The 19,813-nt window shown below is 39.7% G+C and overlaps 1 protein-coding gene across 16 annotated transcripts in view; it reads right to left on the bottom strand.

The window, feature by feature from the left end:
* The window catches only part of LOC113918675 (LIM domain containing preferred translocation partner in lipoma), a 667,221-nt gene that overhangs the window by 512,158 nt on the left and 135,250 nt on the right, over nucleotides 1-19,813 (bottom strand). Inside the window, exon 1 of one of the 16 annotated variants that reach the window (XM_027587345.2) lies at nucleotides 10,686-10,760. The exons of the other annotated variants lie outside the window; for them this stretch is intronic. The gene's annotated coding sequence lies outside the window, so the exon portion shown is untranslated. Of the gene's footprint in view, nucleotides 1-10,685; nucleotides 10,761-19,813 lie in introns of those variants that run through there. 16 annotated transcript variants of the gene reach the window in all.

The following is a 19,813-nucleotide window of genomic DNA, read 5'->3' as shown; positions in this document are numbered from 1 at the left end:
CATAACACAAACATAGCTTGAGTGTTTTTATGCTCTTGCTCAGACTCTGTTCTGTACCCCTATTCCAGGGCTCTTCCCTGGCCCCATTCTTCTCTTCTCAGCTTTATTCTGCTTTTTCTGTACAATTTTGTCTGCACAGAGAGGAACTGGCTCTCTACATCGTGATGGTCTGGAGTGAGAAAGAGGCCCTTGTTTGTGAAGATGCATGGGGAACGGTAGTAGATATTGACAAGACATCAGTAGATAAGAAAGATGAGCTGAGACATTTCCCCAGCCCAGGAAGTGGGTAAGAAATGAGCCACAAGATCTTCCTTCTAATCACCCACACTGTGCTTTCCCAGGATGATTCACAGGTATGGCTCCACAGACCTGACAAAGGGGACCATCGTCAGGAAGATGAAAGGATGTTTTTATGCCTGCCTTCGCTTTTTTTTTATTTGTTCCTTCTTGAGTAATAACTATTAATTGTGCTATGCGGGCAGTGCAGAGATGAGTCTACCGGGAAGCCAGCACAAATCCATCAAGTGCTTTTAGTCCGAGCTTTTTAGAAGCAATTGCTTACCACATTCTCCCTGCTCTTTTTCTCAAAGCTAGAATTAAAGTGGAATTTAGCACACAGTTACCCAATGCCTTCCTCCCCACCTCCAAAATGAAGACAGAAGATGGCTATTGGTCTATCACCAACAAAATCATAAGACATGTGTGAAAAAAACCAACTCATTTAGTGTTTATAAAGCCTAAATATCGGTCCCTAAAATCGGCACTCCCTTTACATTAACGTATGACAACCCCGGGAAGCAGATATTGTCCAATTTAGACAGATGAAGAAATTAATGCCCAGAGATGATAGGTTGTTTGTCTAGAATCCAACAAGCAGAAAATAGGAGAGTCAGAAAGTAAACATAGGCCTTCTGACTCCAAGGCCAATCCTTTCTCCACTCATTACAGCTGTCCTGAGCATGTCTCCAAGAGGACGCGTGATCTTCCATGCTGTTCTGCAGAAGAATCAGAGCTTCAAATATTTCTTAGAAATAAGGCTGTCTATAACCAAAGGGCTCTTTCAAGAGGTCTTTTGTAGGAGTCGTGTGCAACAAAGCCATGGTAGACTCTAGAAGGCTTGCCCCTGACCAAGGCAACATGGTCTTGACTACAGCTGGATTCAGGAATCAGTTAGAATCTGCACCATACCCAGCATGGAATCATGGAAGCTCTTGAATTTCCCAGCACAGGGTTCTGACCAAATAACATCTAACAAAGACTGTCCCCTCCCCCAGCCCCAGGGCCTGCACCAAAGAAGAAAGAATCAGGGGAGTACCTATAACGGAAGACTGAGGGCCTGTAAGTCCTGGGTTCACACAGGCTCTGGCTCATTATGAAGCAGAATAAAATTTAAAAAAAAAAAAAAAATGAAAAGTTAATATAGTCCAAGCTTAAACTCATCTCTCATTATTATTCCCACACCCTCCATTATATCGGTAGATGTTAGAAAGGATCAAACAGGAGGGAAAATAAGAAGAATCCAATCTTCAGGGCCTTAGATATACTGTCTGAACAAGGCGAGAATTAATACGTGTAAGCAGCATCCTTTTCTGTCTCCTCTTCCCCAGAGGGGTGATGAAGTTAAGCATTTTGAAAAGATTCTTTATCATAAGCAGAGCTGACAGGGATACCTGATGAGAATGGTAATCAAATCAAGAAGTAAATAAACACTCAGATCAATGTTCTTTAATTTTGGTGGCTGACTTAAGAAAAAAGGTTGCCTTATAAAGGTGGGTACTTCTCTCTTCCAACCATAAATACAGGGTAGCTTCATAAGGTTTTCTCTTTTTTAAAAGTTATTTTGTTTCTCAACAAATGCCAGCTAACCACCTTCTATGTGCAAGTCAATGTGTGGTTTTGGGGGAAAGGATGGTGGAAAGAGAAAAGGACACAATCCCTATTTCCAAAGAGCTCAAAGTCTGGTACCTAAGGCCAAGCACAAAATGTTGTGATTTTTTTTTTAAGTCAGCAAGTTATGTTCTCAATTATGAAAATACCAAATGTCAGATTCTTCTCCAGTCCAAGCAATAATGTAAAATGAGCCAATTCTTCTGAATCAGATTTTTTTTAATGAAAATTATGACTGTTGAAGCTTTTCCTTTTAATGCCAACATTATTAGAACTCAGGGAAGAACACAAGGTCAATTTACCGTGTTCCATATTTTTCCCAGGCTCAAACCACCATCCAACAGAAATATAATGTGAGCCACATACAAAATTTAAATGTTCTAGTAGGAATAGAAAATAAAATAAAATAAAATAAAATAAAATAAAAAAGAGAAAAGGATTTAATTTACAAACATATACAAAATATTATCCTTTCAACATGTGGCACTAGCCACATTTCAAGTGCTCAGTGGTCACGTGTGGCTACCGGCCATCACACAGGATAACATGTCCCCGACCTCTTCCCAACTTTCACCTCCCAGTACGTGAACAAAGCGAAACATTTGGTGGAGACAGAGAGACAAGTTTTGCAATAGACATCAAGATACATAGATTCCCACAGGCAGACCCAATCCACCCAATATTGCCAATTATTTCTCTCAATCTTCAATCTCATGATCAAGAGATTGCAAGACTAGCAAATGGCTCCACACTGCATGTGAAGATGGAAGAGAACCAAACAAGACCAAGGACCACTACCAACAAAATGGCAACTTAGCCACTTTACCCACTGGGACGCTGGTTTTGGTCCATGGATATGCAAGACTGTTCCCTCATCAAATGATAAAAAGCTCTCCCTCCTCACTCTCCATACTTCCTTCATGACAGGAGGAGGGGTGCTTCTATCTGACCAGTAAATGGCTGGCATCCATGATACCATAATAATCAAGGGAAGGATCATCTCCAGAAGTCATTAGGAGGGATAGGCAAGTTCCACCTCTCATTTCCACCTGCTTTCCTTAGTGTTCTCCTTTCTGTTGGAGATTTTATTTCTAAAACAGGTCCTGATCCCTATGCAGTTCACTGGGTAAGAATACACAAAGCCAGCATTGTAGCTCAGGTCTCCCCACAGGCAGGCACCAGGGTTCAGACAGAAGGACAGACTGGCAAACCTAAACATAGACTTCAGGTCCACACCTCGTTTCCTAATTGAGCTGTGGGAGCTGCCTGCTTTGAGAGTGTTGGCCCTCCATTGCAATGAAGCTAGTAGCTTGAAGGCCAGTCAGCGATTGTCACCACTAATTTGCAAAAATGTCAGAGTGTTAATAGTCTCAGACAAACGGTCATTAGTTAAAACCTAACAAAACAAAACTGATCACCGGCAAGGTGAACATCTCTGTAATAGGTCATCTCAGGTTAATACCATGTACTTCCCGATATGAATCCATAGGACTGGCGCTTCGCCTGTAGGGTGGTCTTCCCCAGAATCCACAACCCCACTCTAACCATAGGAAAATATCAGATAAACTCAAACTGAGGGACATTCTATAAAATACCTGCCCAGTATGCTGAGGAAATATCAAGGTCATGAAAAACAAGGAATGGTTGAGCAACAGTTACGGACAGGAGACTAAAAGGACACAAGGAATACACACAGAGTAGTATCCTGAACCTGAACATGGAAGGGACAAAAGGCATTAATGGAGAAACTGGAGAAATTCTAATGCATCTGCAGTTTAATTAACTGCACTGTACCAACGATAATCTCTTAGCTTTGACAGATGTATTTGGTTATGTAAGATATTACTATTAGAGGAAGCTAGGTGAAGGCACACAGGGACTCTGTTACCAGTTACTATTGCTAGTTACCATTTTTGTAACTCACCAACAGCAACATGATAAACACTACCTGGGATGAATACCCTAAGGCTGCTTCCAGCCAAACCAAAACTCCATCAGGAAAAAGAGCTAACAACACTGAACAATAAGAAAAGACATTATGTAAAATGATTCCTCACTTTGTATTGTTCTTATAATAAATTAAAAGTATTTCAAATGCATTTGATTAGTTAAAAGGTTCACTGGAAGCTAGGAATTAGCTGAATTAAAGAATTTTTTTTAATTATACATAAAGGAATAGAATGAGAAAGGCCAACTTGGCCAAAAAAGAAATTGTAATTGAAAAATTTGTGTTTTTGCTAATTTTTAAACATTTTTATTTTATATTTGGACCAGCAACAGATAGAGAATGATCTCCCCAAATCATGCTTGAAGGTTTCAGATATTATATTGGCTCTATTTTACTGAAAAAACAAAAACAAAAACGGCTTCTCCATCTGTGCTAAGAAGGAAAAAAGCTCCGCCAACACGTTCACAGGGTTTTCAGAGATTCAGTGTACCCAGACCTTTTAGTTCCCAATCCAAGTGTCAGTGAAACTATATAACCTAGCATGGGAAAAATTCTTTTCAAAAAATCAGGATACTTTTTTTCTCCCCAAATTTCTCTCTCAAAAGTCAGTTTTCCTTCAACTCAGTTTACTTGATTCAGCAAACCAATCAAAGATCAAAGAATAAGAAAAATTAAATTCTACGATCTTGCATAGATAGATATGTGGATGGGTAGGTGGATGGATGGATGGATAGATGATAGATAGACAGACAGACAAGAATAAAAGCTAAAGTTATCTGAGCCCCGTTTACAAGCTGAAGTCCTCTGCTAAAGGAAAAGGTCTTTCAAAAACATTTTACTCCTTCCTGAGCCCTCAACACTATAACAAAAATATCAACATGTTTGCCAAGTATTTTTTCTCATCCTACTTTTAGAAAAATGTTTGCCCTTCAACAAAGGTAGTGCATGTGATAGAAACCAAGTCATGGAGAGCAACAGTTTTTGGGTGAGGAAACGGTGAACCAGAAAGAGACGCAGAATTACCCCACTTGACTCTTTCCTATCGGAACCCCTCTTAAATTCCTTAAATATTCCTTCAGATATTCAGACTTTACATTAAAAAGCAAGGCCAAAAACAATTAAAAAAAAAAAAAAGGCAAGTACTGTGAACCAAGTACCATGCTAACTAACAGAATGCAGAGACAAAGAATACCAAGCTCTTTCTGGCCCTAAGGAGCTTTGGAACTGCTTCCCTCCTCCTTGGCGGGTATCTGGCGGGCTTTCTTGGACATGACTCTGTGAGGACCCAGGTGTCCCTGCAGCCTCTCTATATGCACCCTCCTGACCCCCTACACTCCAGACCCTACACAGGGTCCAAAGCCAGTGCCAGCATTTTTCTGATGCTCTTGTCACCGCTAGGCCATGACTGCACTGTCACACAACCAGACTCTAGCCTCCTACTCTCCCACCTCTCTAATTTTCGCTCTTGCTTCTCCAGTAAGATTCCCAGTTCCTGGGATCCTCCCTTTTCCCCTGTGTGCCATCCCCTCATGGCAGCATTTTTCCCCGGTTCAAGGTAGAGCCCATATACAATAACATTTCAGGCATGATTTTGGTCCTTTATCAGAACTACCTTCCCAGCTCTCACACCTACACTTTTTGATTGTAGTACACTCCATAAAACCCTAAGAAGCTAAGATGCCAACGGTGCAAAAGATCTTCAGTAACAACCCTCTCAATTTGTAAGGCAGAGTTAATTAAGCATTTCCTTACTCGTTCCCTCATTTGACTCCCAGGACTCTAGTAAATTAGACACAAGAGAATCAGATGCCCATTGAACAGAAGAGGAAACAAAGGTGCAAAGAAGGGAAGTAATCTCTACCAAGGGTTCAAAGGAAATTTGGGGCACTGCTGCAATCTGAACCCAAATCTCCTCACATCTAGCCCAGGATGCTTTCCATCACCCCATGCACCCGAGGCTCAAGGATCCCATGCACAAAAAAATGACACGCCACTAATGGTGAGGATGAATCTTTACCCTACACCAGAATTAAACTAGTATTTTTACTTGACTTAGAAAGGGGGAAATTAAAAAAAAAACTAAAAAAAGTTCTCCAACTGATTCTGGTAGAGACAATTAGCAGAAATATCTTGCAAAGAACGTGGGTGTCCTGGAAGACTCATCGCCGTCATCATTATAATTTCTAATCATGCTGCGTGGGCAGGTGTCCGTGTAGCAGAAACACCACTGGCACCCAGATTAGCAGTTTCATCGGGAGACTAGAAACTAAGTCTGCAATTCTTAGACCTCAAAGTCTGAATCACAGCTTTCCCCTCAGGGATCAGCAAATATGCAGTCTGTGCCTCAGCAAGGACTGTTGGGCCTGCCGCGGGAGGTAATCAAACACCAGGTCCATCCAAAAACACACAGTGAAGCAAGGTACGGGAAGCTTCCTGTGCGCCTGGAAATACCACAAGATTCAGAAACAGAAGGCCGGAGTTGTAGTCCCACATGATGGCTCTAACTCACTGAGTAACTTTGAATGAATCATTTGCCTTCTTTGCATTTTTTGTTTTCGTTCTCATCTGAAAATTGAGAGTTTTTGAACTATTGGTTTTCAAATGAGACATGGGATAAGATCAGGAGGGAAGGCAGCCAGCCCAGGGTTTTGGGCTTCCCCTGGCTCTGCACCCTCCCCGCCAACGGCAGCCCATCTGTTTTAATCATTTTCATTCTACGGTGGGGCCTCTCTGTAAGATTTAGCTTCCACAAAGGGGCCAAACCCACAAAAATCATGGGCATGATGTCTGCTAACCCGGCAGCTTTTAACATTCTGATTCTACTCTGGTATGTTTTCTCCCAGGCTAATCTTTACTGAGATCTTTTTACCTAGTTTTACTTGATTGGGGAAACTGTATTGGTAGATTTTCAAAATAAAGATGTTAATAACATACTCTGAAAATGTAATGTGAAGCATGTCAATATTTTCTTATGCCTCCATATGAGCAGATACCTAGAGAGAATGGCCAAAGACAGCAGAGAAGAACTAGAACAGGAGGGAACCCACCCCAAATCCCGTAATTATTTCATGGGGATTTGTTTATTCATACAAAAATATTGCTGCAGCACCTGCTATGTGATAGGCATTATGGTAGTCTCGAAGTGAACAAATAGACACAGTTCCTGTCCCCATGAGGCTTATTCTAATTGGATCTGGCTTTTTTTTTTATTTACATTAATAAAAAAGCAGAAATGAAAACAGGCAGATTAAGAGTCAAGCTCAAACAATTAGAAAAACAACAAAATAAACTCGGGCAAAGTAGAAGAAACATATTATCGACAATTTTAAAGAGAAAATTAAGAATGACTGAGCCAATAAAGAAGTACAAGGGCTGTTTTCTGAATAAATAACAAACAAACCTGTGTTAAACTAATCAAAAGAGGGGATAGAGAAATAAAGCACAAAACCACAAAACTTTCAGTAATAATGTGGAAATAACCATAAACACAAAGGAAATGAAAATAAGTGTAAGAAATTATTGAACTCCATGCAAATCATGAAATAGGTGACATTCCTAAAATCCAATTAACAACAGTAACCACAGAAGAGATATAAAAGCAAATTAGTCGAATTAGTACAGGAGAAATATTCAAAGTTGTCAAAGAGGAAACACCTCCACCCCTCCCCAAAAGGCACCAAGTCAAGACAGTTTCACAGGGGAATTCTATCACATATTGAAGGAACAGATCATATAAGTGGCATTCAAACTATTTCAAAAAGAAGCAAGGGAAAAGAAAGGCTTCCAAGTTATTTTATGGTGATTTAGGCATAACTTTTATGCTGGAATCTGGCAATGCAAATATACACATATACCCACCCACACAATTTTCAAACCATCTCACTTAGGAAAACTGATGCAAAAATTGTTAATAAATTATTAATCTCTAGATTCCAACAACACTAAAAATATAACACACAAACTATGACTAAGTGGATATTTATTCCAGGAACACTAGCATGATTTCGTGTTTGAAAAATACACTTACATATTTCACCAAATTACAGAATAAAAGATAAAAGTCTAAGACATTTTCTCAGCAAACAGAAAAGGAGACAATGCATGATGATCTCCATAGTTTCCAAGAAAGTATTAAACATTTAACAACCAGTCTCTATTTTAAAAATAAAAGAAGACTCTCAGAAGAGGAATGGATACTTTTTTAACACAATATATTTCTCAAACCAAAGTCAAAATTATAATTAATAGGGAACATTGTAAGTATAAGCATTCCCATTAAAGTCAAGAAAAAGAGAAGGACATTCAATCTAACACTGCTATTTAATATTTACTTTTCCAGAGGAAACAGATAATACAATTAGAAAAATCTGTAAGAGTTATAAAAACTAGAAAGAAAAAGGTAAATTATAGTTATTGTCAGATTATATGATTACTGAACTACAAACTCAAAGAAATTCACCTAAAACTTATTCAAATAATGGAGAATTCAGTAAAGGGGCTGGTAGAAAAACGATACACTGATATCAAGAGGCTACGTGCACACACATGTACAATCAGATGGTATAATATAAAAATTCCATTAGCTAGAGAAAGCAAAAAATACCTAGGAAAATAAACTTATAAGAAATATGCACAGTCTACATGTGGAAAACTTTAAATGCTCCTGATAACATAAAACAAGACCTCAACAAACAGAAAGGCATTGTGCTCTAGGAAAAAGAAATGACATGTTTACAACACATAAAGTAAATGGATAAGCAATCCCCAGAAAAATACCAACAGGACATTATTCTCAGAACTCAACAAGTTCATTCTAAAGTTCATGGGGAAATGAAGCACTAAAAGAAAAATTTAGAAAAAGAGGAACTAATAAGATTGAAGTAGGCTCATCAGAAAACAAAACACATTATACGGGTGCAGTAATTGAAAGCATGAAAATGGTGCAAGAAGTGACACATGAATGGGACAGAAGGTCCCCAAATGATACGAATTCCTATGTATTAAATATTTAAGGAATTAAGGATCAAGAAATTTAATATATAATACAGGTGGCTTTTCAAATCAGTGTGGACAAGAGGACTGTTCAATAAACAGTATTTGGACAGGTGGATCCAGAAAATATCAAAGTGGGGGGCGCCTGGGGGGCGTAGTTGGTTAAGCGTCCAACTCTTGATTTCAGCTCAGGCCATGATCTCAGGGTCGTGAGATCGAGCCCCTGCATCGGGCTCCACGCTGAGCATGGAACCTGCTTGGTATTCTCTCCCTCTCCCTTTGCCGCCTCCCTGCTCTTACTCTCTCTCTCTCTCTCAAATAAATAAATAAAATCTTAAAAAAAAAGAAAATATCAAAGTAGATCCCTACCTTACATCTTTTACCAAAATATAATTTCAGTGAATCAATGATGAGAGACTGAGATAGAGAAAGAAAGAGAGAGACAGAGGGTAAAAAAAAAAAAAAAAGCAAATGAAAAACAAGTAAATTGGAAGGTATTTTTTTAAATAACCAAAGTGGAGAAGGCATTTCTAAGTGTTACACAAAACCCCAAAACCTATAAAACCAAAAGATTGAAGTGAATCTGTAATTTTAAAAAAGTTATACGCAAGTTAAAAAGACAAGTGCAAAACAGTGGGGTGTTGCAACTCCTATAACACACTAAGGACTAATTTTTTTAATTGTAAAAAATAAGCAAAAGTCCAACAATCCAACAGAAATGGAGGCAAAGGAGAATTCACAAAAACAAAAAACAAATGGTTATATCCTATTTAAAATGATGTTAAAAGTCACTAATAGCAATAGAAACGCTAATTAAAACTAATACAGAAATGATCATCTAGATTTATGATTACATGAAACTGATACAGAAATGATCATCTAGATTTATGATTATATGAAAAAAGCAAGATGCAAAATAATGTGTGCAGTGTGCTCCCCTTTGTCTAAATATTCTATAAGCATGGAAATATAAAGGAATGTAAATACATATTTATGTTTGTTTAGACCCAGTTTATTCCTAGAAGGAGATACATGGAACAGCTAACAGTGTTGGCCTCTGGGTAAGAAAAGTAGAGAGAATGAGACCTTGATAGGAGAAAAATTTATTTTTCACTATACCTCTGTTTTGTGACTTTCTAATTTTGCACTATATTTTTGTGTTGCTTATTCAGTTATTTTTTTAGTTTTCTTTAAAGAAAGACTGGACAACAATGCACCAATGAGAATGTCGAATATAGGGTAAGGGAGACAGCTAGATAGATGGTCTGGAATCTTCCAGCTCTGCAATTTACTAAGGCCCTATAAGAACGAGGATGACAAAGGGGTTGGGGTTTGAAGCCTAATGCAGCTACTTAAGAGCCTTGACTTTGGAGAAGTTCTTTATTCTTACAACATCTCAGTTTCCACAGCTGCAAAACAGAAAGCTAAAATTTACACCTCAACAAGTTGCTGTTAAAATTAAGCACGATAACATGTATCAAGCACCTAATCCAAGGCCTGGCAAGGAATATATGTGCCGTTTTGCTCAACCACATACATTACGCCCACCCTGCCCTCTGGCCTCCACTTCCCGTCTCCTCACCAGAACACTCCAAGTCCCCGTGAAGCAAGAGCTGAACTAAATAATGACCAATCCTAAACATCAGTCAGGAGAGTAACAAGAAAACATGGTTCTCAATTCCCACATTTCCTTGAGGAATGAGCAGAGCATAGCTATAGTTAGGGAACAGGTGAGAGAGATGAAAACTGGAGTCTATCGACCTCCATCATACAGACTTTCCACCACAAAATTTCCCATGAGGTCAAGGAATGGGCCTCTTTCCCTCAAAGCCAATGGCTCGTCATTTTTCAAGGTTACCTTGTTTCCCCTCCAAGCGCTCCATGTTCACTCTGAAGTGCCTAGAGCACATCCCTCCATCAGGCGCCCCTGTCTCACCCCCTTGTGGGCATGGAGAGTTCCAGTACCCACAAGGCCTCCTCTTCAGATTTTCACAAACATCAGACGATAAAATCACCCTGCCAACCTTGTCAGTCTTCCAAAAGAGGAGATGGGGGAGGAAAAAAAAAAAAAAAAAACTTGAATGAAGACTTGATCCTGATAGAACGAAATGTGGCCCTTCTTTCTCGAGCCTGATGACTTCACAATGGATGGAGACCGCGCATCCTGAGAGAACTGGGTTTTCTTCGCGGTGATGGTGGTGCTGAGGTTTTTGTGTGTTTATTTTGGTTTATTTTTCTTTCTTTCTGTGTTTGGTCTTTGAGAAAGATTCTATTATGGTGGCTATCAATTCTCATTTAAAGAAATAAGGACAATGTATTAATAATGAAACAAAAGTACTTTTTACTCTCTGTGGTCTGCAAGTAGTTTCACATTTCACTCCGATAGAACTCCGTGTTTTACTAATGTGAAAGTGTGTGGTTTTGGCGACAGCAAAGTTCTTCTAATATTCAACTTTCTGTTGTTTCTTACTTGCCATTTACAGTAAACGAATCCCGATTTTTTCCCCTTTGTCAAAATCAGCCCATCTTTAAGACAACCGGGCCACCTCAAACACAGTACTTTTCATGAATATCCCACAGGCCGTTTAGATCCACTTTTCTGCATTAAACAATCTCCAACATAAAACCAAAATGCCCAAAGTTTGTTTTCAGACTCCATAGGTCAGAACTGTTCTGGAGAAGCATGGAAGAAAGCCCAGTCCTGCCTTTGCTCGTCTCCCCTTTCCCCCAGAGTCCCCTCAACCTTCATTTTGGGCTAAACCGGAACAGAGAAATCAGGGCTGGTCAGTCAGGAGAAAAGCCACTGCTGTCACGGTTTCCTGAATCATCATCCTTACTTTGGTAACTTACTTTGGAACTTCTTGAGAAGTTCCTTCACAGGTGCTTAACCATCCTAGCAAGCCTGATAAATAGGGAATGCCAAAGTTACTCTCCTCTACTACATCTAGAAGAAACTTAGGCTCAATAAAAGCAAGTGAACGGCCCAGGAGCCTCCTGCAATAAGTGGCAAGATCAGGTTCTCCATCCAAGTTTTCTTATTCTAGGGAAAGGGCTCTTCCCACTCTCTGTGCTGCCTGAGGAGAATTGCCTGGAGTTCGCCTCAACTCTCTGTACATCACTGACTTTTAGCTGCTTCTTCATGACACACTATGACTCCACCAGGAAGGCCGCCCATCAGCTTGTACTTGGGGGCACAACTGTGTATGTGGGGATTGGTTCTGACTGCTCAGTGCTTGGGCCATACCAACCAGTGCTTAGGTATCTTCACGATGACTAGGGTCCACTGATTGTCAGCTGTGTCACAGGCAACCTGCTACTAGTCATTTTCAAAGTCCTAAACTTCCAAATGAATTTTTTTTTATTTAGAAACCAAAACTTTCTCAAGGTTATCCCTATGATACTGTAACTCACACTTTCATGTACCTCCTTACATGGGAGATGAAGAGACAGAGTTATGGATGGGTCTACGGTTACTTCATTTAACGTCTGCCTGCCTTCCCTTGGTCCCAGCCCAAGGGGTGCTGTTAGACAAACATAATCCACTGTCAGAGGCTTGATGAGTAAAGGCTGAGGACTATTGCTGTAGATAAGGAGAGCAGAGTGCCCCACAGAAGTTGGCTTTCCCAGAAAGAGAAGATAATATCTAAATTCCCTAATGATTGGGTAAACCTGTACCATCAGTCCTGAATTTGTTCTATGGCCTGATGTTTGGATAACAAAACTCAGAATGCCCTGCTTCTAATCCCCAGCTGCCTCACTAAAAAATTTTGTCCGAACAGAGGAGTGCGTTAGCTATTACTCAATGTACACACACCCACACCCACCCACCCCCTCACACACACACCTCAGAGCACAGAACAGACCCAGTCTAGTACTGCAGATGACTAAAAGTACCCCGCACTTCATTCGGTACAGGTCAGGACAATCTATCTTATCAATGTCGAAGAGATAAACACAGTCTTACAAGTTTTAATGAAGTTGGCTTGACCATCACTGTTACCAACTTATCTCATAGAACTAAGTCTGCATTGTTTGCCTCCCTCACTAGACTGTAAACTCTCTGCAGGGAAGGACCAATTCTTCAGTTAAATAAATATTTAATGAGTACCCACTATGTGTCAGGCACTAATCTAAATGGTGGAGATACGGCAAAGAATGAGAAAAGACTAAACGTCTGCACTCCTGGAGCCTACAAAGGCAAAAAGTTCACAAACAGGTAAATGAACACATAATTTCCTGAGAGCAATAAATACTTAAAAGAAAAATAAAACTGGGTATAGGAGAGAGGGAGTGCTTAATGTGGGGAGAGGTGTTGTTAATCTATATGACTTCTACTTCTAACAATCAATTTGGAGCTTTTAAAAGAATACCTATACCTGATCTCATCCCTAGACATTCAGATTTAATTAGTTTGGAGATGGGCTTGAGCAACAACGTTTTTAAGGGTATTCCTGTGATTCTAACATATACCATCAGGGTGGAGAACCACTGGTATGCTTGGTTTTGAAGGTAAACAGGCCTGGGCTTGAAGCCCACCTGTTATGTACCATCTGTGTGATCTCAGGAAAGATACTTGATCTCTCTGAGTCGCAGTGTCTTTATCTGTAAAAATAGGAAAATAATAGTAACGCACACCTTTTGGGTTATTGTAAGAACTAAATGATATCTGTTATATCTATGGCAGAGTGCCTAGCACATGCAGAGGACTCAGTAAGTGTTGGCCATGATGCACTGTAATCTTTATCAATTAAAAATATGCACAGGATATGCACAGTGGAGGGCTGCAGATCCAATCTGGTCCTTCAATAAGTATTGTTCGCCGTGTACAGTGCGGACTTTCAAAGTGCTTTGTTGTTGCTTTTAAGAGCCAAAGCTGAGGTTACTGAGTGAGATCACAAATTGCATTTCTCTCCTTCCATGAGGAAGTATCTCCCATTAATGTTTTTTAAAAATTTCAATGAGCTGTCAACATTTAAAAACAGAAAGATCTCACATAAAAATCTGGAAATGTGGGGAGCCTGGGTGGCTCAGTCAGTTAAGCATCTGCCTTCGGCTCAGGTCATGATCCCGGGGTCCTGGGCTGGAGCCCCACGTTAAGCCCTGCATTGGGCTCCCTGCTCATCAGAGAGTCTGCTTCTCCCTCTCCCCCTGCCCCGCCCATCCCCACTCATGCACTTTCTCTCTCTCAAATAAATAAATAAAATCTTTTTTAAAAAATCTGGCAATGCATTCCCACAGGCAATAATTTATGGGCACCAGTCAGCTGCCACCTTTTTCAGAGCCAGTCTTCTCAAGCTATCCATGTCCCCCACCACACCCTGTAGCTCTTCCCCAAACACACACTGACCGTGGCCAAGGACCAGCCACATTTCATTAGCACATTTGCACTGTTATCTTCTCTACACTAAAGAGGAGAACAAAATGTTACCTGTACCCAAGACTCCTAAGTGGGAAAAGGAAAGCTAGCTAAAAGGGCGTCGTGTTTCAAGAAGACAAGGGAAGTATTTGTTTGTGGAAGTCAAGGCTAGTTCTGTATATTAACTACGCAAATGCAGTGTGTCTGTGTCAAAACCATAAACCTGGCATGCCACCTGTTCACTCTTTTATATACCTTACCTGGCCCTATAGGCAGAGGACCTATCGTGTCCCGGGCACTGAAATAGGAGCTCGGCAAACATCAACTCCGTAATCTCACAACTTTGAGATGTACTTTCCATTATCACCATTTTCAAAGATGAGGAAACTGAACCTAGGAAAGGATAAGCAATGATCCTGGGGCATATAAATAATAAATGGCAAAGTCAGATACGGAACCAGAACTGTCTGAAGTCAAAGCCGACACTTCTTCTACGTAGGAAACTATTTAATGTAATTTAACTATTGAGGAGAACAACAACCAGATGGGACAATTCTGGAGAGAACACTATCACTTTGGAACAGTACACCTCTCTCTGTCTCTCTCTGGCCAATATACTTGCAGTTCATGCCACTAATGGCGAAGCCCATCCCAAGAAACTGCTGGCAACTGTGTTTTTCAGACATTGAGAAACCTGCAGATTACACAATGAAACATGGTCCTCTCTTTCTTTTGTCCCATGTAAAGGCTGTTTGACTTTTAAATCTACTGTCAAACAGATCACAAAAGGAAAACTGTGTTACTGGATGTGTGTGTGTGTGTGTGTGTGTGCACATGTGCATGTGTTGTGTTGATGAAGATCAAAACCAGTGACTGAATGGAAGGATGAAGACACATTCAGGTTCTTCTTAGTGTCTCTTCGCTGAAGCCTCCCTCGATTCACCTTGTCAGAATTAACCTGCCACCAGATTCTAAAGCGAGTTATGTGTATGTACCTTTGATCTGTACATCACATCATATTTACTTGTTATGTGTCAACATCCCCACCAAATTAGAATTCTCTGAAAAAGAGAACTATCTTTTATTCACTTTCATGTACCCACCCCAATCCAGCCCCACCACCAAGGTTAAGCACAAAACATGGCACATAGATGCAAAAATAAGTGAATAAGTGAAGATAAGACTGACCATTTTCTAACTATGTTTAAGTAAATGCCTGTTTAGTATTAGCACCTACAAAGCAAGGTTTTGTGTGGAGGCAGAAATTAATTTTTTTAAACTTCAATTCAAAATGTGTACCATCTACTGGAAGAGAAAAATGTACATCCATAACCATTATGCAGAAAAAATTAAAATTAAATCTTCTAAGAGATACAAACAAAAAAGTTCTAGCAGTTGAGAGAAATGTGCAAGATATGAAAATTCTCAGAATTTTGCTATAATCTATATTTTAAGTGGTCAATTAAAATATATCTACCCAAATAAATATGCAATTTCTTTCTCTGATAATTTACTGACATTTCATTTTTGAAGTTGCTGACATTTAAGTATCAAAAGAGCTATTTAAAAAGGTCTCAGCCATAATGGAGAACTCAACTTTTTTTTTCTTTTAAAGGAAGCTTAAGGGAAAGTAGCTTTGTATTTCAGCAATTCTAGAAGAGCTTGACTTTTCTGACAATATAAGTGCAAAGAAACTTGAGTCAAAACACACAAGAAAGGAAAAGATGCTCAAGATATTTCAAGTCTACAATTATTTGCTGAACACATGCTAAGTGCCAGGAAATATGTTAAGCTCTCCAAGGAAACAGAGCTCAGTCTTTATTTGGGGTAACAGTGGGGTACTGGTCCAGGAGAAAACATTAGGATATAACTTTATGATAAGCAGCATAGAAGAGGTGTGGGCAAAAGGCTATGAGATTCAAGGGGGAGAGAAATTATGTAAATCAGGAATTCTATTGATAAATGTAGCATAGCACTATGAAAAGAAAACTAAATTGAGTAACTTGGCATTTGCATTATAATCCTGGTTTTGCCAATAATTTGGTGACAGAACTTGAGCAAGTTACTGCCTACATTCAGACTTCATCTTTCCCCCATCATTTAAAAGGAGACATAGGGCCTTCCCGGTGGTCACATTCTACAGATCTGGGTATTAAATTAAATAACCTTCTGAACTAGAATTATGGCATGAGAAAGCAAGTTTTCTACTGTGTTGTTCAAATCTATTTGCCCCCTTAGATGTGAGTCAACCAAGAGTTTCAAAAGCAATTAAGTCTAGCAGCTACACAGAATTTGTTATTTTCATTGTATTTTAAATGAGTGGCTACGTTATATGTCATTTCATCATAAAGGCTGAAGTACAATATCAGTAGGGTTGATATGAAGGCAGGTAGATGAGTTGGGTGGACTTCCACCCTGGCTCCCCTCCATTCCATGGCACAGAAGATACAGGATAATTCTCAGTCCAGCTGCCATCAGTCAGTACTGATTCAGTTGGTAGGAAAGGTAAGAACTTTATTGCCCATCAGAAATGACCCCAGTATATCTTTCCAATGACACCTCCCACTCTTACTTCCTTTCAGATCTTTATTTTATAAACAAGTATTGATCAAACTTGCCTTACCAAATCAGAATCTTGGGGGGGTGGTGCTAGAAATCTGTATTATTCATAGCAAGTGATTACAATGATCAGGCAAGTCAGGGAAATCCTATTATAGAACATTCAAACTACTCATCCTTCACCACAAATGACCTGCTTCTTGTCCCTTTTGTGTGTTTCTTCCATCTGCCACATGCCTCCCATCTCCGGCTGGTGACACACACTTCCCTATCCTTCAGGTCTCCGTTAAAATACCACCCAATTCCACTACCCTGAACACTCTCATACATGTAGTTCTTATTTCCTCTATTGGATAATGAGCTCTTAGAGATCAGAGATGGGGTGTGATTCATTCATTCACTCATTCTTTCAATTAACCAATATTTATAGAGCATCTACCATATGCCAGGCACTACTCTAGGCACTGGCGACGTAGCAATGAACAAGACAAAGTTCCCTATTTTCATGGACATTCTGGCAAAGGTGTTGGCAGACTGTGGCCCGCAGACCAAATCTGGTTCACTGTATGTTTCTGTCAAATTGTATTGAAACATAGCCACACTCAATTATTTACATACTGCCTATGACAGAGTTACATATTTTACCTTTTACACTGTAATATTTATATTTACTTTATATTGTCAGATAGCAGAATAAGTAGCTACAACAGAGACCATATGGACCTAAATATTTAGGCTAAAATATTTACCATCTGCCCCATTACAGAAAAGTTTGCTGACCCCTGTTCTAGTGTATCCTTCCCACATAGCACCATGCCTGGTTGACAGTAGGCAATTAATTGATGCTTAGAGAATAAAATAAAGGTGGAAAGTGAGAATAAGATCATATAAGGCAGGTCCTAAGGCAGAACCTCTTTCACCAGCCGCCATCTTGCGCCTTAATTATGCAACACGAATTTTCACCCAGGATAGAATATTAGCAATGCCACAGTTCAGCATGATTAAAAAGGGAGGGGGCAAGCTTTCAAACCTATGGAAAAGTTAAGAAGGACATAAATTTGCTGTGCCTTCAAAAATTGTTGCTATTTCAGGCTCATTTGTGACTGTAACAGCCCACGTGGCAAAAATACATTACAATAGCTTTCCTGCTGGCTTTCTAGAGCTTAGGGAAGTTTGAGGAGAGTTGTTTACAGTATTTCATGGGTTTGTTTGCCTCCCTAAGATGCACCTTGGGGAGGAGACCTTTGCATCTTTGGGATCAAGCTAATGTAAAACTCCAGTTAAGTGGAACACAAACACACAGCTGTACCTGAGGAAAACCCCATTCTGTCAAATACCAAAGTCAAGTTTAGAGATTCAATCTTATAACCAGATCCTAAGAACTGTCTTCTTTATCATGTCTCCATGCAAACCCTCTCACCTTTCACGAAACGAACTGAAGGATCTGAGAGCTGTGCTATGTGCAGGCTGCTTTTCAGAGGCTGAGTTACTCTAAAACTGGAAGTGGAGAGCTGGTCTACAGCTAAGGTTTTACACGCTCGTTGTGGTGTAGTTTACTGCAAAGAGTAACAGTTTCAGAGTCAAACAAGTCTTGATTTCACTGAAGCTTCGCTACTTGTTAACCATGTAAATTTGGGCGAATCATTTAGCCTCTACAAGTCTCTGCCTTACATTATGGGAATAACACAAGTTACATTATAGGGCTGATGTGAGAACTAAGTAAGACAGGTAAGTCCTAAGGATAGGCTAGTGCAAAGCAGCTTTCTCAGAATCAAAAGAAAACAGGTTTTCAGTAACAGTTGGTTCCTTGCCTCCCATTTTACCCAGTATCAAGTGCAACACTGGTCCCCACACCTCAAAAATACCTTTGTATAATATACCTAAAGTCCCTGAAAGTGTTACATATTTTCTTTTACTCGATAAATTTGGAAAGATGGCATCTCTACATCTTTGACTCTTTCTTAGTCCAAACTCAAGAAAATTTTTTTCCCTTCTGAATTTACTACTCAGAAGGGATATAATAGCTCTTGTTCATTCTATCTCCTGGTGACTGATTTCTAGCAAAATAGTAGTTGAAACAACATTCCCCAAAATGCATTACATTAACAGCACCCTGATGAGCATCACAGAGTGGGTTACCAGGTCAGTTCTGAACATCCCTCCAGATTTCCGAGTGAAACAAAAATGGTCAAGTTCTAGTCATTTTCATTTTCTGGTTCTGGTGCCCTTGGCCCCTGTGATCCCCTTTGTAAAATGCAACAAAGAAACTCATATGCTCCCATCAAAACAGTCTCCCCCCTTCATTTTACAGATAGACATGGATAGGAGAGTTGATGGATGCGGGCAACAGATGAAGATGGAGAGAGATAAATGAGAGGGAAGGTGAGAATGGCCAGAGGATGGATGATTACACGGATGAGTAGATGGACAGGTGGGAGGAGGGATGCGTGGGCACATGGACAAACGGGGGGAAGGAATTCAGGCAGATGTACCTGGCAAGATGCTGAGCAGACACACACAAACACAAAAAAAGAGGCAAAGACATAAATCCGTGACAAAAAAGATCAAGACTGAAATACCAGCACAATTCCCTCTCCTAGTCTACTGCTCCTTAAATCTCCATTTTAAAATATCCAAAGGCCTCTCTTCATCATCATGTCATCACATCCCAAAATGTGGTAACTGTAGTATTATATATGTGCCCAGCAACAGAAAAATGAATCCTTTGGGCAAAACAAATTTACCACATCCTCCTAATAAGAGAATATAAAAAGTATTCCAGAGGGCATAAACCAACTTATCGAATGCAGTGCATTCATGAGACGAACCATATTATTTTTCAATGTTTCTCTAATTAACGTTATGTTAATTAAGAGCACTTGGCCTCATAGATTGGGTTGCAGTCAAAATTTTCTCTAAATTAACAATTCCACAAGTCTAACTTTACCTTGACTGAGATCTTAACTAAAAGTACTGCTCAACTGCAGCCTAATACGTTTCACTTTAGGATGAAATAAAAGATGCCCAATTCCTCTACTGCAAAGACAGTGTCAACTGCCTCTGCCTTGTTT

Source organism: Zalophus californianus, chromosome 1, assembly GCF_009762305.2.
Source record: "Zalophus californianus isolate mZalCal1 chromosome 1, mZalCal1.pri.v2, whole genome shotgun sequence".
NCBI classification, from domain to species: Eukaryota; Metazoa; Chordata; class Mammalia; order Carnivora; family Otariidae; genus Zalophus; species Zalophus californianus.
This window is presented reverse-complemented; position numbering and strand designations above follow the sequence as displayed.